Source organism: Dipteris shenzhenensis, chromosome 19 (assembly GCF_047967505.1).
Source record: "Dipteris shenzhenensis isolate YYH24624 ecotype China chromosome 19, Dip_SZ_1.0, whole genome shotgun sequence".
Taxonomy (NCBI): Eukaryota; Viridiplantae; Streptophyta; class Polypodiopsida; order Gleicheniales; family Dipteridaceae; genus Dipteris; species Dipteris shenzhenensis.
The window spans coordinates 25,006,841-25,030,329 of NC_141614.1; positions in this window are offsets into that span (position 1 = coordinate 25,006,841).

The following is a 23,489-nucleotide window of genomic DNA, read 5'->3' on the forward strand; positions in this document are numbered from 1 at the left end:
GGATAACACACCTCAATGGTTATGCATGACACTGAGGCACAAACTGTGTTTTATGCATGACATACCATGCAAAGCATATGCGATGGGCACAATACTTTGCACGCACCTGAACCTAGTTTTTTTATGAATGTGCTTGATGCTAAGGCAAAAATAGTATTTAATGCTCAATCGACCATGCAATGCATATCCGATTGGGCACAATACCTTAGCTGCACCTCAACCTAGGTGGTATTGACTAATTTGCAAAAAGGCACCCCCATCTGATAAGTACTTGGTCGGATAACACACCTAAGAGCGTGTTTTTTTATGGATGTGCATATCACTAGGGGGAAAACGGTGTATAATGGATAATCAACCATGAAAAGCATATATGATGGGCACAATACTTTGCACGCACCTCAACCTAGTTGAACTTGACTTGCGTGCAAAGTGGAGCCCCCATCCGATAAGTACTTGTTTGAATAACACACCAAGGACCGTGTTTTTTTATGGTTGTGCATCATACTAAGGCAAAAATGGTGTTTTATGCTTGATCGATAATGCAAAGCATATATGATGGGCACAATAGTTTGTACACACCTTAAAATAGGTGGAATTGACTTACATGCAAAGTGGCACGCCCATCCCATAGGTACTTGTTCAAATAACACATCTGGGACCGTGTCTTTTTTACAGTTGTGCATGATACTAAGGCAGAAACGGTGTATAATGTGTGATTTCCTATGCAAAGCATATTCAATTGGAAAAATACTTTGCATATGCTTGAACTTATGTGGTCTGGAGTTTCATGCAAAGTGACGCACCCATACCATAAGTACTTGTTCGAATAACACACCTAGGAGCACATTTTTTGATAGTAGTGCATATCACAAGGATGAAAATGGTGTATAACGCGTGATTGACAATGCAAATCACATCCGATGGGCACAATACTTTGCCCGCACCTCAACCTAGGTAGTATTGATTTGTGTGCAAAAATAGTATTTAATGCTCCCTCGACCATGCAAAGCATATCCGATGGGCACAATACTTTGCATACATCTGAAAAGTGGTTGTATTGAGTTGCATGCAAAGTATTACACCCATCCAATAAGAACTTGGTCGGATAACACACCTAAAAGCGTGTTTTTTTATGGTTGTGCATGACACTGAGGCACAAACGGTGTTTAATGCTTGATATACACTGCAAAGCATATCTGATGGGCTCAATACTTTGCACTCACCTCAAACAAGGTCTTATTGAGTTGCATGCAAAGTGGAGTGTCCATCCAATAAGTACTTGATTGGATAACACACCTAGGAGCGTGTTTTTTTACAAATGTGCTTGACACTAAGACAAAAACAGTATTTAATGCTCAATCGACCATGCTATGGATATCCGATGGGAACAATACTTTACCTACACCTCAACCTAGGTGGTATTGACTTGTTTGCAAAGAGGCACACCCATCTGATAAGTACTTGGTTGGATAACACACCTAAGAGCGTGTTTTTTTACAGATGTGGATAACACTAGGGGGAAAACGATGTATAATGCGTGATCGACCATGCAAACCATATACGATGCATGCAATACTTTGCATGCACCTCAACCCAATTGTACTTGACTTGCATGCAAAGTCAATCCCCCATCCGATAAGTACTTGTTTGAATAACACACCTAAGACTGTGTTTTTTTATGGTTGTGCATCATACTAAGGCAAAAACGATGTTTTATGCTTGGTCGACAATGCAAAGCATATCCGATGGGCAAAATACTTTGCACAAACCTTAAACTAGGTGAAATTGACTTACATGCTAAGTGGCGTGCCCATACCATAAGTGCTTGTTCAAATAACACATCTAGGACCCTGTTTTTTAACGATTGTGCATGACACTAAGGCAAAAACAGTGTATAATGTGTGATTGCCTATGCAAAGCATATCCGATGGGAACAATACTTTGCATATGCCTCAATTTATATGGTGTTTAGTTTCATGCAAAGTGATGCACCCATACCATAAGTACTTGTTTGGATAACACAACTAGGAGTGTGTTATTTGACGGTAGTGCATATCACAAGGACGAAAATGGTGTATAATGCGTGATTGACAATGCAAATCATATCAGATGGGCACAATTATTTGCACACACCTCAAACTAGGTATTATTGACTTGTGTGCAAAGAGGTGCCCCCATTAGATAAGCACTTGTTCAAATAACACACCTAGGACCGTATTTTTTTATAGTTGTGTATGAAACTAAGGCAAAAATGGTATTTAATGCTCCTTCGACCATGCAAAGCATATCCGCGATGGGCACAATACTTTGCTTGTGCCTCAAAAGTGGTGGTATTTAGTTGCATGCAAAGTAGTACACCCATCCAATAAGCACTTGGTCTGATAACACACCTAAAAGCATGTTTTTTTATGGTTGTGCATGACACTGAGGCACAAACGGTGTTTAATGCTTGATATACCATGCAAAGCATATACGATCGGTACAATACTTTGCACGCAACTCAACCTAGAAGTTATTGAGTTGTATGGAAAGTGGCGTGTCCATCCAATAAGTACATCATTGGATAATACACCTAGGACTGTTTTTTTTATTGATGTGCTTGACACTAAGGCAAAAATAGTATTTAATGCTGAATCGACCATGCATAGCATAACCGATGGCAACAATACTTTTCCTATGTCTCAAACTAGGTGTTATGGAATTTTTTACAAAGAGGCACACCCATCCGATAAGTACTTGGTCGGATAACACACCTAAGAGCATGTTTTTTTACAGATGTGCATATCATTAGGGAAAAAACGGCGTATTATCTATGATCGACCATGCAAAGCATATCCGATGGGAACAATACTTTGCATGCACCTTAACCTAGTTGAACTTGACTCGTATGAAAAGTGGTACACCCATACGATAATCACTTGGTCGTATAACACACCCAAAATCGTGTTTTTTTATGGTTGTGCATGACACTGAGGCACAAACGGTGTTTTATGCTTTATCGACAACGAAAAGCATATCTGATTGGCACAATACTTTGCACACACCTTAAAATAAGTGGAATTGACTTACATGCAAAGTTGCACACTCATCCCATAAGCACTTGTTCGAATAACACACCTAGGACCATGTTTTTTGACCGTTGTGGATGACACTAAGGCAAAAACGGTATTTAATGCTCCCTCGACCATGCAAAGCATATCCAATGGGAACAATACTTTGCATGAACCTCCAAAGTGGAGGTATTGAGTTGCATGCAAAGTGGTACATCCATCCAATAAGCACTTGGTTAGATAACACACCTAAAAGTGTGTTTTTTAATGGGTGTGCATGACACTGAGGCATAAACTGTGTTTTATGCATGATATACCATGCAAAGCATATGAGATGGGCACAATACTTTGCACATGTCTCAACCTAGTGGTTATTCCATTGCACACCAAGTGGCGTGTCCATCTGATAAGTACTTGATTGGATAACACACCTACGATCGTGTTCTTTATTGAATGTTCTTGACACTAAGGCAAAAATGGTATTTAATGCTCAATCGACCATGCTATGGATATCCTATGGGCACAATACTTTACCTACACCTCAACCTAGGTGGTATATACTTTTTTGCAAATAGGCATAGCTATATGATAAGTACTTGGTCGGATAACACACCTAAGAGAGCTTTTTTTACGGATGTGCATATCAAACTACATTCATAATGGAGTTTGACGGAGTGTCCCTCATGCCATTCTTTCCAATGGATTGTGCAGAGCTGGCATTGGTGCCATTCTCCCTGCCGGGGCTAGAAATTAAGAGTTTCTTTGTAATCATGATTTATTTCAAGGCTTTCAATGGTGCATCAACAAGTTGTTATGTTTTCATCCTAAAGTGTATTTTTTTCCTTCGCAATGAGTAACAAGCATGACATGTAAAGTTATCCTTTTACAATCATGCTAGTCAGTCTAAACATTGAAAGTGCACGATAAATGATTGTCATTGCCACCTAATTTTACATTACATGTTTGTCATTGCCCATTGATTTTACATCAACTACATATCTTGCATTCATTGTCCTCTAAAAACACTTGGTCAAGTTCCCGGGGGATTCACAAGGGGAAACTTATGATATCACGTGAGTGTACAATAGGGGGGTTTTTTGAAATGCGGCATAAGATTATACATTAGGGGTCGGGGCCCTTTTTAATTTTTCGCAATCTTAAATTTAAGTTAGGGGGGCCTTGACATCTTTGGAGAGGAAGAGGGAGGAGTATAGGGAAATACAAGTTTTTACACCCTAAACATAAAAAGTACACACATGCACATTTGACTGGTGACAATCGGCCATGCACCAATTGCAAATGAACTAAGCCCGATCTATAGCTAGTTTTAGGACATGGTAGGGAAACAAATGAATAATATCCATTGGTGAATGTTTGAAGATGGTCTAATCTATATCATCTAAATTTTCTTATGGTGTAATCCAAATAATTGAGAAAGAACGTAGATTTAAGGAAGGGGGGGCATAGTGCGCTTTTAGTGATATCCTTATAAGCTTCAATAGGGGTGTTTTATTATCCTACATAGACAGTATATAGGGGGTTTTCTTGAAGTTCATGCATGCAGGTGACGTCCCCCTTTTACTAAGAGTGAATCCCCTGGAGTCAAGTTAAAGAGCCTGTATGTTGTCATTGCAATATTCATGGTTATCAATTACACTCTTTGCATTTTTTAAATGGTGTTTTGGAGATTTTCAAATGAGAATGCTCACAACAAAGCGAGTTTCAATATCAATGGAAATTCTAGAGAGCTATTATGAAGGTGTTTTTGAACACCACTATGGCTCACGAGATAAATCTCACTCAAATGGATTTCGAAGTTTATTATTTTCTTGATGATAATGCAGTTTAGACACTGATATGCTATTTATTATTTGAGAATGTAGTAGATATTACATACTTCATGAATGGCAATCTAGTCTATTTTCACATATTCCTCCTGTTTTTTCATGGAGAAAGGCTACGATTTCTTCCAAAATTGCCATTCTGGGAATTATGTTTTTCTCGAATTATCTAATATGCTCTTTGTGGCAAAAAAAGAGGCATTTGGGTTTGTGTTTTGAAAGTTTATCTGAGTCAGTATAAGCACCTATACCAATGAAAATAAAGTTTTCCTTTGTTTTTGCATTTCCTAAAACTTTTAGTACTTCTCTCACTTGTAGTTTCTTACTAGGTTTAATAAATGATGACTTGTATTGGATTCCAAAATCTTGTAGCTTGGGAGGCCCTGTTTTAGGGTGTGTGTTGACTTTTTTTATCATATCTCCTTTTTTTACCATAGCTTGCACCCTTTAAAATATACATCGTTGTACTTCTAGCCATGCATATGGTATTAGATGTGCATGATATTTTTCAAAATCCTCAAACCAAGTGATTTCAAGTTCTATGCAAAGAATCATGGTCATTCGATGTCATTTTCATTGGATATTTCCTAGTTTTGCACCATGCATCACTACAAGGCATAGGCCCTTTTCCGACAAAAATACCGACGCTTTTTACATTAAATTTTTTTTTTTCACGGGCGCAAACGTCGTTATAAAAGTCGCTAAAAGCGTTGGAAAAGAACCGTCGCTATAAAGCATCGCTATATAGCGACGTTGTTAAACGTCGCTATATAGCGACACTACAAATCGTCGCTATATAGCGACACTGGTAAACGTCGCTATATAGCAACGATTAATAGAAGTTAAAAAAAAGCATTAGTGGGGCCTAACAGGGCCATAGCAAGCCCTGTTTTGCCCCCTCTTTGCCCCACTAATGCTTTTTTTTTTAAATTACAAAAGAAATTTTGTTATTACAAAAAGTAAAGAGGGAAAAAGAGACATAGGCTCATGCTTATGCATGAGCATATGTCTCCTTCTCTTATGCTCATGCATAAGCATAAGCATGAGCATATGTCTCCTTCTCTTATCCTTATGCTTATGCTTATGCATAAGAGAAGAGAAGAGAAGAAGAGGGAACGGAAAGAGAGATTGGAAAGGGGGAAAGTGGGAAAGAAAGAGAGAAGAAGAGGGAAAGTAAATAGGGAAAAAGAGACATATGCTCATGCTTATGCATGAGCATATGTCTACTTCTCTTATGCTCATGCATAAGCATAAGCATGAGCATATGTCTCATTCTCTTATGCTTATGCTTATGCTTATGCATAAGACTCCTCTTATGCATAAGCATAAGCATAAGCATAAGAGAATGAGACATATGCTCATGCTTATGCTCATGCTTATGCTTATGCTTATGTATGAGCATAAGAACATGAGCATGAAAGAGGGAAAAGAGGGTGGAAAAGAGGAGAAGAGAGAAGAAGAGGGAACGGAAAGAGGGATTGGAAAGGGGGAAAGAGGGAAAGAAAGAGAAAAGAAGAGGGAAAGTAAAGAGGGAAAAAGAGACATATGCTCATGCATGAGCATATGTCTCCTTCTCTTATGCTCATGCATAAGCATAAGCATGAGCATATGTCTCCTTCTCTTATGCTTATGCATAAGCATAAGCATTATGCTCATGCTTATGCGTATGCATGAGCATAAGAGAATGAGCATGAAAGAGGGAAAAGAGGGGGAAAAAGAGAGGAAGAGAGAAGAAGAGGGAAAGTAAAGAGGGAAAAAGAGACATATGCTCATATGTCTCCTTCTCTTATGCTCATGCATAAGCATAAGCATGAGCATGTCTCCTTTTCTTATGCTTATGCTTATGCATGAGCATAAGAGCATGAGCATGAAAGAGGGGGGGAAAGAGGAGAAGAGAGAAGAAGAGGGAAAGGAAAGAGAGATTGGAAAAGGGGAAAGAGGGAAAGAAAGAGAGAAGAAGAGGGAAAGGAAAGAGGGAAAAAGAGACATATGCTCATGCTTATGCATGAGCATATGTCTCCTTCTCTTATGCTCATGCATAAGCATAAGCATGAGCATATGTCTCCTTCTCTTATGCTCATGCATAAGAGGAGTCTTATGCATAAGCTTCTCTCTTCTCCTCTTTCCTCTCCTCTTTTCCCTCTTTCATGCTCATGCTCTCAGCTTATGCATGAGCATAAGAGCATGAGCATGAAAGAGGGAAAAGAGGAGGGGAAAGAGGAGAAGAGAGAAGAAGAGGGAAAGAAAAGAGAGATTGGAAAAGGTAAAAGAGGGAAAGAAAGAGAGAAGAAGATGAAAAGGAAAGAGGGAAAAAGAGACATATGTCTCCTTCTTTTATGCTCATGCTTATGCTTATGCTTATGCATGAGCATAAGAGCATGCGCATGAAAGAGGGAAAAGAGGGGGGGAAAGAGGAGAAGAAGAGGGAAACGAAAGAGGAAAAAAGAGGGGAAAAGAGATTGAAAGATTGAAGGAGAAGGAGAAGGAGAGGAGGGAAAGAAGAGGAGAGAAGAGGGAAGAGAGGGGAAGAGAAGGTTCCTACACCCATCACTGTAGCTAGCACTTAAGGCACTAGCTGCAAGCCAATGCAAATTAAAAAAATAACAAATGGAAAAAAGAGGAAGCACTTATTTGGAATAGTACGTCCCGCTCGATGTTTTGTGGACTGGCCCTACAAAAGAGAAGAGTCTTCTTTCTTTTTTAAAATCTCGTTTTTTGTTTCAATCCTTTGAAATCAAGCATGAAAACTAGTAATCAAGAATGAAAACTAGTAAGGAGCTTTAGCAATACAAGGAGAAGCACTCACAAAACGAAATCTCACAAAAAACCTACCTACATTGTTCAAAGAGACTCACCTCTTCAAAAACTTCCTTTCAAGAAACCAAAGAGGGAGAAGGGTGGAGGGGGAGCAGAAGAGCTAGGAGAGGGGTGAGTAGTGGTGAGGAGTGGAGAATAGAGTGGGAGGTCGTCGGAAATAGGTGGAAGGAGAGATTGCTTTGCTTACAATAGAAATTAGAGAGTGCAAAAGAAAGCGCCGCGCATCGCGACGGGTTTCGGTTTAAATCCACAGCGTCGCTATATAGCGACGCTTTTCCGTCGCTATATAGCGACCTTTAACATTAAAAAACTTAAACCCTAAAAGTCGCTATATAGCGACGTTTAACCCTAAAAGTCGCTATATAGCGACACTTAACCCTAAAAGTGGCTATATAGGGACCTTTAACCCTAAGTGTCGCTATATAGCGACACTTATATCTTAAAAGTGTCAATTCAAGGCACTTGATCTAAGAAGAGAGGGAAGGAGCTCATGGGTGGCTAATTTTTGGATGTTAAAGGATTTCCTTGCATTTTGTGTTATGACTTTAGAGGTGTGCAGATGGGAGGGACGAGTGAAAGCTTGTTAGATGATGTGCCAATGCTCGGGAGTGCAGAGTGGCTTACGGAGAGATTGTATTATCATTGCACTCAATGCAAGCGAGAAGTATGACATCAATGCCATATTGTCATGCGCCACTTGAGGATGTATGGGGAGGAGCCCAAACCATAACCCACCGTTGGTGGTGCACATGGTGATGGATCATCAAAAAGTCATTGCTATTTGAGTTCATGATTAATATTGCATGCGTACACGACACGAAATCTTGAGACAGGATGAGAAGGGTGGTGTGCATATACCTTCACACTACCAATGTGGATATGAAGATAGAGATCATGTGGATATGGATATGCCACTACCAATGCCGGATCCAATTGATCCAGATGGATTTAGAGAAGAAGATGAAGATCACTATATGAGCCAAGATGAAGATGTGCATAATGACATCATATGGGAGGAAGATGGAGATCACGATATTGAGGAAGAAGATGACAATCATCAAGAATCACCCGACTTTATTAAAGAAGATGATCAAGTCTATAGTGAACGTACGATGACGATATAGGAGATCAACTCAATATAGAGTTCGAGATAGACTTGTTTGGCACACTAGACTTGGCTCAGGATGAAGCCAAGTCTCAAACATAGACATGAATATATGAGCTTCGAACTTGATGTACATGCTCTTGTACTTTTATTCTTTTAAAGGATCAAACATGTACATGCTCTCGTATTTTTATTCTCTATGAGATCAAACATGTATGAAAATTTTAAAAAATTTTGTCATTGGAAAAAACTAACTTTTAAGGCCTATATGAGTAAAAAACATCTCTGAAAAACGTCGCTATAACATAGTATCTTAGTGTCGCTATATAGCGACTCTTAAAAGTCGCTATATAGCGACCTTTATAACCATCTCTATATAGCGACTTTTGCTTAACATCGCTATATAGCGACGCTTTACGGGATGCGCTTTTCATACCGATGATTAGTGCCCCGTGCGCGCTAAACGTCGGTACGTAAACATCGCAATAGGATCCGTGTGTAGTAGTGCATCATGCATGGTCATTGAAAAACATGCATCTGTCAACTTCTAGCCATGCAAATGACATTTGATAAGAATCACACTTTGTGCAAGCAGTAAAATGGGTGAGTTCAAGGCTTGTGCAAAGTATCATGGCCATTTGGTGTCATTTTCATGGCATGGAATGGATATTTCCTAGTTTTTCACCATGCATCATGCATCAATATTCAAAAACATGCATCAGTGTGCTTGTAGCCCTAAAAATGGTATTTGATGGACAAAATACTTTGATCAAGCCTTAAACTTGGTAATTTTAATGTCTGTGCAAAGTATGATAGCCATCTAATGTCATTTGCATGGCTTGGAATGGATATTTCCTAGTTTTTCACCATGCATCATGCATGAGTGTTGAAAAACATGCATTGATGTGCTTCTAGTAGCATAAAAGTGGTATTTTATGGACATGAAACTTTGTAAAATTCTTAAAATATGTGATTTCATGGCCTGTGCAAAGTATCATGACCATCTCATGTCATTTTCATGGCTTGGAATGGATATTTCCTAGTTTTTCACCATGCATCATGCATGAGCATTGAAAAACATTCATTGGTGTGCTTCTAATCATAAAAATGGTATTTTTTGGGAGTGATACTTTGCACAAGCCTTAAACAAGGCAATTTCAATGCCTATGCAAAGTATCATGCCCATCTAATGTCAATTGCATGGCTTGGACTAGTTGTTCACCATGTATCATGCATGAGCATTGAAATACATGCATTGGTGTGCTTCTAGCCATGAAAAAACTAAAAAAAAAAACCCTTTCAAAGTTTGGAGCTGATCCGATGGTGGGATATACGGATGCAGATGTCCATTGTGCATTTTTCCTTCACATACATAGCATCCACATTCAAATATGGGCATTCTAATTCCCCGGTGTCACATCCAACATCCAATGCACCTTATGCTTTACAAGGACATTAAAACAACTTTTTTAAAGACCCTTGAAAAGTTTGGTGCTGATCTGACGGTGTAGTATACGGATGTCGGTGTCCGTTGCGCTTGTTTCCTTCATATACATAGCATCCACATGCAAATATAAGCATTCTTGTTCCCCGGTGGCACATTCGGCATTCAATGCACCTTACGCTTTGCAAGGACATTAAAACAACTTGTTTTAAGACCCTTTCAAGTTTGGTGTTGATCCGATGGTGGAATATACGGATGTTGGTGTCCTTTGCACTTTTTTCCTTCATATCGCATAGCATCCATGTGCGAATATGTGCATTCTTGTTCCACAATGTCACATACGGCATCCGATCCACCTAATACTTTGAAAGGACATTACAACCAATTTTTTTAAGACCCTTGCAAAGTCTAGTGCGACGACGGGACATACGGATGCAGATATCCATTGTGCATTTTCCCTTCACATACATAGCATCCACGTGCAAATATGAGCATTCTTGTTCCTCGGTGTCACATTCGGCATCCAATGCACCTTACACTTTGCAAGGAAGCTCAAAAAAACTTGTTTTAAGACCCTTGCAAAGTTGGTATATGGATCTCGATGTCTGTTGCACATTTTTGCTTCATCTCGAGTAGCATCCACGTGCAAATATGTGCATTCTTGCTCCTTGGTGGCACATATGGCATCCGATCCACATGATACTTTGGAAGAAAATTAAAATGAATTTTTTAAAGACCTTTGCAAAGTTTGGTGCTGATCTGACGGTGGGATATACAGATGCAAATGTCCATTTTGAATTTTTCCTTCACATACACAACATCCACATGTAAATATGGGAGTTCTTGTTCCCCAATGTCACAACTGGCATCCAATGCACCTTACACTTTGCAAGGACATTAAAAAAACTTGTTTTAAGACCCTTGCAAAGTTTGGTTCTGATCCAACGGTCTGGTATAAGGATGTCAGTGTCTGTTGCGCTTGTTTCCTTCATATACATAGCATCCACACATGAATATGAACATTCTTGTTGCCTGGTGGCACATCCAGCATCAGATGCACCTTACACTTTTCAAGGTAATTAGAAAAATATTCAAAGACCCTTGCAAAGTTTGGAGCTCATTCGATGGTAAGATATACGGACACGGATGTCCATTGTGCATTTTTCCTTCACATACGTAGCATCCACATGCAAATATGGGCATTGGAATTCCACGGTGTCACATCCAGCATCAAATGCACCTTATACTTTGAAAGAAATTGTTTTAAGACCCTTGCAACGTTTGGTTCTGATCCGATGGTCTAGTATACGGATCTTGGTGTCCGTTGTGCTTGTTTCCTTCATATACATAGCATCCACATGTGAATATGAGCATTCTTGTTCCTTGGTGGCACATCTGGCATCCGATGCACCTTACACTATGAAAGGACATTAATACAACTTTTTTTAAGACCCTTGCAAATTCTGTGGTGATACAACGGTGGAATATATGGATGTCAGTGTCCGTTGCACATTTTTCCTTCATATCACATAGCATCCACGTGTGAATATGTGCATTCTTGCTCCCCCGTGGCACATACGGCATCCAATCCACCTGATACTTTGGAAGGACATTGAAACCAAATTTTCTAAGATCCTTGAAAATTTTGGTGCTGATACGATGGTGGGATATACAGATGCGGATGTCCATTGTGCAATTTTCCTTCACATACAAAGCATCCACATGCAAATATGGGCATTCTAATTCCCCGGTGTCACATCTTACATCCAATGCACCTTACACTTTGCAAGGACATTCAAATAACTTGTCTTAAGGCCCTTGCAAAGTTTGGTGCTGATCTGATGGTGTGGTATACAGATGTCGGTGTCCGTTGCACTTGGAATATGAACATTCTTGTTCCCCAGTGGCACATCTGGCATCCAATGCACCTTACACTTTGCAAGGACATTAAAACAACTTGTTTTAAGACCTTGCAAATTTTGGTGTTGATCCAATGGTGGAATATATGGATGTCGGTGTCCGTTGCACATTTTTCCTTCATATCATGTAGCATCCACGTGCAAATATGTGCATTCTTGTTCCATGGTGTCACATACGGCATCGGATCCACCTGAGACTTCGGAAGGACATTAAAACCAAAATTTTCAAGACCCTTGCAAAGTTTGGTGCTGATCTGACGGTGTGACATATGGATGTGGATGTTCATTGTGCATTTTTCCTTCACATACATAGCATCCACATGCAAATATGGGCATTATTGTTCCCTAGTATCACATTTGGCATCCAATGCACCTTACACTTTGCAAACAACTTGTTTTAAGATCCTTGCAAAGTTTAGTTCTGATCCGGTGGTGTGGTATATGGATGTTCGTGTCTATTGCACATTTTTGCTTCATATCGTGTAGCATCCACATGCGAATATGTGCATTCTTGCTCCTGGTGGCACAAATAGCATCCGATCCACCTGATACTTTGGAAGGACATTAAGGCAAATTTTTCTAAGACCCTTGATATATGGATGCGGATGTCCATTGTGCATTTTTCCTTCACATACATACCATCCACATGCAAATATGGACATTCTTGTTCCCCAGTGTCACATCCAGCCTTTTGGTTCCTTTCGAACTATCCATTGTCTAAATCAATAATGAAATTAGGAACAACATATACATAAATTAGCACATATGAAGAATTTACATTAATAAATGTGCAAATTCACACTAATAAATGTGTACTATGAATGCTAATCCACGGGATGCTGAAACCATGCACCAACAATGCACCCATATGTCCACAATGATCACCATTTCCTATGGTGTCATGATTGCCCTTACCATCTTACACCACAGGGATATAGAAGCAGGGCACCCCTACATCTAGTAGTAGTGATGTTTGCATAAACCAAATCTATCACTTCAACCTTAAGCATGCCATAATTTGGATGAAATTGGTATTGGAATACTCAAACTTATGTCTTATATCTTGGGTTATAGTACATCTAAAACTGGTCCTCACAAGGTTTCTTGAAAGAATAGAGAAAAAAAGGAGAAGTAATGGAATGCTCATATTATTACCTTTCTAAAGGACAAAAAGGGCCTCAATATGAGGGTTTAGCATGTTATGTGGCTTTTGATATTGAATTGAACCTTATAGATCAATCCTTCTTTCCTAAACATTGTAAGGATTTGTATGCATCATAACACTATAAGTCTTAGAAGCTCCCGATATGCAATACATACATTTACATAAAGTGGTTATGCCATGGGACCTAAAATTTTAAAGTGTTTGGCTCATTGAATCACATAGCATTGTCATATCTTTCTATGACAAGTCCCAATGTGGATCACTTCCATTCATAAAAGGATGTGTTCATCTCAAATAGAGTCCAAATACATTGGAGATGGACAAGGTATAGTAATTGCTTCACAATATCACAAATAGAAGAAGATGGTAGTGTACCCTAGTGATTGTGAGCTAGATATGTTTCCCCTATTGGATGTAGATTTGGGATTTTCCATGGGGTCTATACTTGCCCTTTGCATTCTGCTACACACGAACCACATTCAACTACAATAACCACATAGAGACATTGCTCCCTTTTGGCCACAATGGCACAGTCTACCTTTTGGCAAATTGAGATTCATATTTAGGCCAGTGGTTGGGATGACATAAGTAATTCTTCTTTAGAGCTTCACATGTATATGGACATGGTAAATCCTTTCTTTGTTTGGTTGTGAGCCAATTGTGACCCAGGCATGGGCATGATGCACATTCCATGCCTAAGGGGGGGGGAATCTGTTACTGCAAAAAAAAATTCCATTGTAAATGTAATAAGTAGAAGTGAATATGTGTGTGTGGCATTATTAGCATATAGTATGGAGTGGCAAGGGCCCAAGGTTGAGGTGGCAAGGCATGTCCATGTGCCACCCTTCCAAGTAAGAGCACCCATAGGTGTGATGTAGATGATACCTGGTACAAATAATATAGTATGGTGAGATGGTATAGAATCTCCATGTGCCACCCCTCCAGCTAGGCGGTCCCATGAAACATCAAGTGATGTATGGCCAAGGCCAAGCGGACATATTGCATTTAATTGGTAGAGGTGGAATACTTTCTCATCTATGTGGGCTAGACCCATGTGGAATAGTCCAAGGGACAATATTTTCATAAAGAGAAAGTAGGTTGAGGTGGCAAGAGTCATTTGTGCCATCCACCTATGTGAGTATTTAAATGAGGGAAAAATCAAGTGCATTCTGCACTAGAACTATGGGGCTTGTAGTGTGTGGAAAATGCATCCCTCAATTTTTTGATTGCAATTGAGGGTGCGCACCACCTTCCACCCACATGGAAGATGCGCTCTCCACACCATGCATGTGGGAGGATGCATTTATGGGAGAGATCCCCCTCTTCTTTGTTATAAAAATAGGGGCTATTACTTTGATGCGACACGCTCATTCTTGTATAGCCACCATGCCTCTAATATATATCACCATATATTCCATGACTCCTCCCTTTGTTGTCTATACCATCATGCCTCTTCCTCCTCCTTTGTTCTCCACACTCACCTCCAGTTGATGTTCATACCCTTCCCTTTCTCCCTCCTTTTCCTTCCTATTTTCCCTGTACTCATGTTGCCACTCCCACATCTTCTTCACCTCTTTTTATTTTAGTCCCCCCATGTCGCCACTTAATTCCTCTTCTTCTCCCCCTCTCCTAGTTGTGGGAGTTGAAGGCCTTTGACAAGTGTTTATTGATGAAGCTCAAAATCCCACAACTATGGTCAAGGTAGACATTGCCTCTTTTCAAACACCAATAGGGTACATGCATTGCTTGAAAGGAGCATTTTCAAAAACAGATCTCCATATCCAGCATTGATAATGCTAGGGTGGAATTCATTGAAGCCGTATGCTTGCTTGAGAAGCACTTTTCCTCAAGCATTATGACAACTCAATTGCACTTGCTTGTGCACATAGTTGATGAAGTTGCCATTGCAGGTACCGTTCATAGTTGGTGGATGTTTTCTCTCGAGTTGTTTATGAAAACTTTGAAGGGATTTGTAAGGCAAAGAGCAAGACCAGAAGAAAGCATGGCAGAATATGTCTTGTGCAAGAGTCATTAGTATATATCACAGAGTTTCTTGCATCCATGGATCCCGATATGCCGCAAGCTTGGCATAACAAGGGTGATGATCGCATTGTTGGTGAGGTTCCCCATGGAAAAAGGATTGAAAGAAAGATGAACGAAGAGAAAATGGAGAAATTCAATAATGTGTATACTCAATAGCAAGGAGATGCAGAAGTGGATTGAGAGACAAGTGGAGCATGTGTTGATTTTGTGCATCATTCTGGTTGTCACGTGTGTATTGGCCATGGCTACACTACATGGCAATTAGACCAAAGAAACTCTAGATTATGTTTAGACTGATCAATGATTTGAAATTTGAGACAAAGTAGAATCCACAGGCTCATTTCAATTGAGAGGAAGCACCATCTGACCACACTCAATAATGCTTTAAATTTTCTACACCATCTAACCACACCATCTTGTTCTTGAAATGTATGATTTTGTGCAAAATCTAACAGAGACCATAGTGTCCTGAACTGCTTATCCTATCAGCTAGTCATGAAATTATGAAGCACATATTTTGGGATGGATTGAACCAAGTGACCTATAAGCTCCCTTGTTTGAGTGATGTTATATGATGGTAGCCATATCTTTCTATTGGATCCTTAAACATTGACGTTTTCAAATCTCATCTATTTTAGAAAAGTAGGGTTGTCTTCCCTCATTTCATTTGGATAGACATGAAATTGCCATAAGTAAAGTATCCCAAAGATCAATTATCACAAACAACCACCGAGCTAGTTTAGGCAACCATTTTCCTGTGTGGTGCCAAGCATGTGTATGATGTGATTGTCAAACACCTTGCATCCCGTTCTATTTTTACGGATGTCCTTTCTATTCGAAGAAACTCTTGTATTTTTGTGCCAAAATGTCATCACTCTAGCAATGACTTCTGCACCTATACTGTCTCTCCTTTTCTTGCATTTTGTGGAAGCCCATGGACTTCTCGGATCATGATGATCATGCATGTTTCCACTCTACGTTCAACCACTCGAGCCATGCTAGTCCTTCTAATTGACAACATCTTCGACATTGTGCACCCAAGACATTTCTCCCTCGTTTTAGGGGACACCAACATAGCTAATGTCACCCTCTTTACAGCTAGTTGATGTAATGTGTGCACCCTTTTCACTTTCTATAGACCCTTTATCAAGTTAGAGACCATCACCTTTTGGTCATGCATCTCCAGACTTGGTGTTGGTAGGGTTGTTACTCTATGAACTTTAGGGTGCAGGGTAAATCTTGTAAAGACTCAATACTGATATTCACCTGAATGGCCTGATGTTGCTGCCTCGAATGCTCCCACCAATCGTGACACCATAGCTCATGTTTTTTGCTCCTATGGCAATGATCGAATGTGTGCATCTTCAACTGCTTTTTGGTGCTGCTATGCAAGGAGTCTTCTTTCTTCTCATTTTTATTTCTTTGCACACGTTGCAAACGTGTCTTTTGTTGCCATTTTGATACCATTCCATTGCTTTCCTCAACCCACAATTCATTCCTTGTTCCTTGACCAAGCTTTTCATATTTCTTGTCTCATAGCCTCTGTTTGTTTCTCCTGCAATATATGGCAAGCTGCATGTTGCCATTGATGCCATGGTGATGATCAGTCTAGAATAGGACCTACAGAACATAGAGAAGGTAGCTTCTGAGGTGAGAAAAAAGAATAGAAGACGACTTACCAAAAAGATGACAATGCCAAGCCAAAGTCTGCGCAAGGTCATGTGGAGGTGCATGTGGGTTGTAGGGCATTTGGAGGGTGGAGGCAAGTTGTAAGTACCTAATATTCTAAGATTCAATGGGGTAGGAGATGTGAATATTTGAAATTCATGGGAAGACACATGCCAATAGAATTGGATATCCCAAACAAGTGCCATGTGGCCTAAAATGCTTCAAGAAACAAATAAGCCAAAGGGCACACTATCGGGTTTGATGATGTGTATAATGAACTCCAATGACCTTTGGCATGCTTATGAGTCATCTAGCAAGAAGTGGAGGGAAAAAGAAATAATTCAAAATTGTAAATAGTGTTGGATTTATTTAAAGATCTTTGCACATGCACAAATTGCACATTTTCAACTTCTTCCATTTGAGGGTGAACCTATATACGAATATGAACAACTATCAATGTTTTAAGACCACCATGTAGTAGTCTCACTAGTTTGGATTCAAAATTTTCAATCCGTTTTGGTTTTCAACAAATCGAAAAAAAAGTTATGGAGCGTGCTGTCAAATGGGTGTGCATCACTTTAGCACAAAATTATAGGCCCATGAACCCATAGCTAATATTCTAATTTAGGTATGTCCTTGAGATGAGGAGAAGCCAAATTAGTATACTTTTGAATGATTACTTGGCTGCATGTATGTACAGAGAAAAAATTTGACGTTTTTGAATAAATTGTTATTTCCTATACTCATGAGGATGCATGAATCACATGCAGTATAGCACTTTTAAGTCTTTAATGCTCTCAGTCCAAATCATTATTCCATAATCTTTTGGTCTCATGTTCAAGCGAGGAATGTGTAATACAACTTGAAGGCAAAGTTTTCCAAATTCTATTGAGCGATGCATAAGTTGTGGGTCATGCAAGATATCTATATACAAAAAATCCTTGAACCTCACCAAAAATGGATACACCCAAGCAAACAATCACCCCCTTCACAACAGTAGCTTCTGCTACCATGTGTGAAATAACCACCACAAAATAGACACTCTGCCATCAGTGCCTCTAGCTATATCAATTGCTAAACTGAAATCTACCTCTACATGCACATGTAAGAGCTAAGAAGGACTGGACTTCAGGAAATACAAGAAACCAACATATCTTTATCTTTCATGCGAAAGGAGAGAAAAATAAAGCTCATATTTGGATCCTTTGCATGCCTATGGGGCTGGTAGCAAGATCCTTTGTTTACAACTGGTCTTCACTTCTAAACATGATCAAAGAACACATATATGGTTACAACTTGACTCCCAAAGAGACTTCTGGCATCAAGCCATCACATAGAAATAGAGGTCATCACCACCGAAGCTGTGGCCAAAGATCATGCCATTGATTTCAGTGTAATTTTTTGCTAGCTTGAAGATGGTTTTGATAACACATCTATGATTAGTACGAGAGAGTAAGTCATTCCATGAGAAGTAGGAATATGGTAACTGCATGCAAGACTCTCATCCAAGTGTGGCCACTAGAGGTTGGAATATCTCCAACAAGTTTGGTTACAAGATATATTATTTTTCAGCCATGTTGGTTTAGAACAATTAGATAACCAATGTATTGCATGAACTAGCATGATGATATATTACGTGATGTATAATTCACCGGGCTAGTTTAGGACAATCATATTAAGTCCAAGCTATCCCAATTTAGAAATTAAATAATTAAACTATTCCAAAGATCAATCATAGACAACCACAAGGGTGATTTAAGCAACCACTAACCTGTGTTGTACAAGCATGTGTATGATGTGCTTGTCCCACTACCTACTAACTTGTGTTGTATCAAGTATGTATATGATGTGCTCGCCCCACTGCTTGTGTCATGTCCGCTTTTTTCAGATGTCCATATTGAAGAAACTCTCATATTGGCATGCCATTATGTTTCCACTCTATCAATTATTTTTAGACTTAGGCTATCGCTTCTTTTCTTCTGTTTTGTTGAAGCCCACAAACTTCTTGGATCGAGATGATCATGCATTCCTTCTACTCTGCATCCAATCGCTCGAGCCACCTTGGTCCTTCTGATTGAAAACATCTTCAACATTGTGTTCTCAAGAAGTTTCTCTTTGGTTTTTAGGATACCAACAAATGTCATCCTCTTTGCAGCTAGTTGTTGATCTAAGCTCTACACCCCTTTCACTTTTTGTAGTCCATTTCTTCTAGTATAGAGCATTGTTTATTGAGCATGCATCTTTGGAGGCTCGGGGGGGTCACTATGTACAAAACCTCTATAGCACGTGTGTTCAAGACCTATTTCTAAAATCCCTTATCTGTAAAATTTTCATTAATAAAATGTACCCTTTTTCTATACAAATCTGTAAAATTTTCCCAAAATTGTTTTAAATACTCCCTTATGTAAATTAACTTTTGTAAAATTTAGATATTAAAAATGTCCTTCTGTTGAACTCACGTGATAGGGTTACATATGATGAGTGACCCCCCTGAGTCTGGAGGTGTTGGTAGGGTTGTCACTCTAGGTGTAGGCTACAACTTTTAAAGACTCAAGATTGGTATTCACTTGAATAGCTTGATGTTGTTACCTCAAATGATCCCACCAATTGTGAGACCACAACTCATGTTCCTTGCTCCGATGGCAATGATGAATCCATGCATCTACAAGAACATCTTCTTGCTTTGCAAGGAGTATTCTTTCTTCTCATTGTTTCTCCCTTTGCAAATGTTGCAAAAGTGTCTCCCTTTACTATTTTCATACCGTGCCAATTTTTTCATTGCCCCACAATCCATTCTTTGTGCCTTGACCAAGATTTTTAGCTTTCCTAACTCATAGCCTCAATCTAGTGCTTTGGAAATCCACATCTTGCCATTGATGCCATGGAAAGGATAATTGAATTATCAGAATAGAACCACCAAAATAGAGGCTATCTAGCTTGTGAAGTGAGGAAAGAATATAAGACAACTTACCCTAGTAAAAACGATAATGCCAAACCAAAAGAAGAGGTCATATTGAGCTAACTCTACATGATGTAGGTTGTAGGGTGGTAGGAGGAGGATGTACTTTAAAATTCAAAGGTTTGTAGGGAGGGATATGAAGAAATTTGAAAGTGCCTGGTAATAGAAAAATTTTGAACTGCCATGATTTTTCCCCTCTAGTGATATATATCAGCAAAATTGGATATACCGGTTGCCTTCAAGCAAGTGCAATGTGGCCCAAATTGCTTCTAGTAAATACAAAATAGTCAAAAGGGCATCACAACACAAATCATTCATAGACGCGCCTGATAGATGCACAAAATAGCGGGCATGTCTGTAAGTGCAAATAAACTTAATGAAAATACTCGTGAGTGCGTCTATTAGTGCGGTTATTAAAACGTGTCTATCAACATGGTTATACATGCGTTTAATAGCACGTCTACACTGTATAATAGACACGCATTTAGATGTGTTTATAAATGCACATCAGAGTTTGAAATTGTGCTCCAGGCTTATAAATGTGCATCACTACATTCCAAACATTGCCCATGATTACCAAAGCACATAATTTAAAAAACATATCAATGCTACGCATGTGTAACACACGATAATATGTTTTTTGCCAAACGCACGTATACAAAAATTAAGTGAGGTGAGGAGAATGAGACAATATATAAAATAGTTGTGCCAATATGTAAGAAATTTGGATGATACAATGATGGACTCTCGGGGGGGGTCACTATGTATAAACCCTCTATATCACGTGCGTTCAAGGCCTATTTTTAAAATACCTTATCTGTAATTTCTTCATTAATAAAATGTACCCCTTTTCTATACAAATCTGTAAATTTTTTCCAAAACTATTTTAAATAATCCCTTATGTATATTTATTTATGTAAATTGTAGAAATAAAAAATATCCTTGTGTTGAACTCACGTGATAGGGTTACATATGATGAGTGACCCCCCTGAGGATGGGCTACGGTTTCGATCTCATCCTCAATGAGATCAACCCTTGCCAAACTATCTACTTCAATATCCAAACCTATGTAGAGATCTTCAAATACATTAGCCCACTACTACTTGTGCGATTGTGCTCATCAAAATCAGCATCACCAATGGCAGGCTCATCCTCATGGGTAATGGCCTAAATATATGTATCTCCTATCTCATGATCATCCTCCTCTCTCGTAGAATGATCATCATCACCTCCATGGCCATGATCACCCTCCATACGCTCCATATTAGTAAATGTACTATACATCACGTTGAAACGTGGTGTAATAGGTATGATGTGCCACCACCTATTATTATCCACCATTGGTTGATAGACAACCTATTCAAACACAAATACAAACATGTTATTTTCCTTACGTCAAAGGTATCAAATATAAATAAGTGAGTATTTTTATAAATGTGTGCAGTACCTATTCACATTGTTGCGGTAGTACTAGTGTGTCCTTCTTGCTTTGCCAAAACTTTGTGGAGTCAATAGTTACAAAGCCACTTGCATGGCATTTGATTGTTGCATTAGGTCCTCTTTCCACCACATCCTTAAACCACTTGACATCAAAAAAATACACAAAGAAGCGCCAAAATTCAAGCTTAATAATATCTTGTATTATGCCACAATAATCATCCATGGCTCCATTGGCTCCCTCAAAGCTAGCAATGATGCCGCAATATTGTGTGTTTTTCTTATCATCAATCCATTGTGTCTGAAAATGTTTGCCCTCAAACCATATAGCATTGAACATAGTACACCACACCAAGAAAAAATCAATTGAATAAGCAATCTAGATTGTTGAGACATCCTAACTTATGCATAACATTCTATATACCAACCTTTTGCATGCATCCTCTAGCATATTCCCATTCTTCCATTGTGATATGCATCCCCTCATCTCTCTCTGCTCTCTCTATTTTTTCAAGTAGCCAATCAACATGAATATCCTTTGGAAGTGCTATTAGATGCTCAGGGTATGGACTTCACGCACCTCTTCGCTTTCTGCTGCTTTAGAACTGAGGGATAGAGATATTGTGACATGAAGTTGGGGGTAATGAAACTTTATGCACCTCTTAGCTTCCTGCTCTTCCCAATCTTAATAATAGAGACCCTTATCACTTGCAAAGAGAGATGAAGAAAATATTTTTTTTTCAAAAAAAAAATGAAGAAAATATTTTCATGCAAAGAAAACCACAACATATCTTTCTTCTTGCTTCCCTTAGAGGAGAATGAATATGGTAACATCCCAAGTGACGTTGTAGTCCAGCATCAAAAGAAGAAAAGGATCCGCAAAGGCCATTATCTCACCAAGTCGGTCGGCGCCAAAGAGAAGAGTGATGCGTTGTTGGAAGAAGATCTTTCGGCTCAATATGATATGAACTGATATATATCTAGGGGCTTGAAGGGGCTGATTTGGCTGGATGGGTAAATTTCGGGGAAACATGGCACCTCCTTCATAGAAGCCTCTAGAAATGGCTCAAAATCATTCTACAAACTGCTAGAAAACACAGAGACTAATATTAAAAATTAAAGTACATATAGGAATGTGCCTTGAAGGAGCTTCATACTAATATAAGTTTCATTGATAACAGATAACCGGTTGAAGAGATATGGACAGTTTACTGAAAGGGGGTAGAAACTACCATAGAAATAAATAGTCATATGCAGAGACTCATACTTCTTGTCCTAAACCGAATGCAAAAAACTAATTACATGGGAGGGAGACTCTTAAAGAGAGCTTCGTGCTGATATACGTTTCATTGAAATCAGACCACCGAGGAGAAAGTTATAGGCCAAATACTGACAGGGGGTCTAACTCTTATATTAATTGCCATCTGCCCATGCAGATTTCTCCTAAGCAAACTACTCCCTCAAGGCTCCACAATTATCAAAGATCCAATACCCCTAGCATTTGACTAAAAGAGAGAAAGAAGCTTGCATGGTGTCTCGGGAAACGGATGGACCATGTGTGCATAGTGAGTGGCCGAACAAGAACTACTTTAGAGACTTGAATAGAGAGAGAAAAGAAAATAGGAATGGAGACTCAAGGAAAATGATAAGAAGTGACCTTAATTGCCATGAGAGTAAGACTCCACTCAAATACACTCAATATACTACAAACACAAGGGAGAAGAAGAGGTTTCATACATGTAAAGACACACCACGTACCTGTGCACTCCCATATCCTGGGTAGTCATGCATGGTCGACATCAAGATTCCCCTGAACAAAATCTCATTGGTATGTTTAGGAGCTCTAGAAATATCAAAGACTCGCACTCCTCTCCATAAGATCTATAACTCCTCCATCAAAGGTGCCATGTACACATCCATATTTTTTGCCTTGTACTTCCTTGGCACAAGTAGTGCAAGCATGTGGTGTCCCTCCTTTATTGTTAGCCATGGTGGGATATTGTAATTCACCAAGACTATGGGCCACGTCGACCAAGATGTC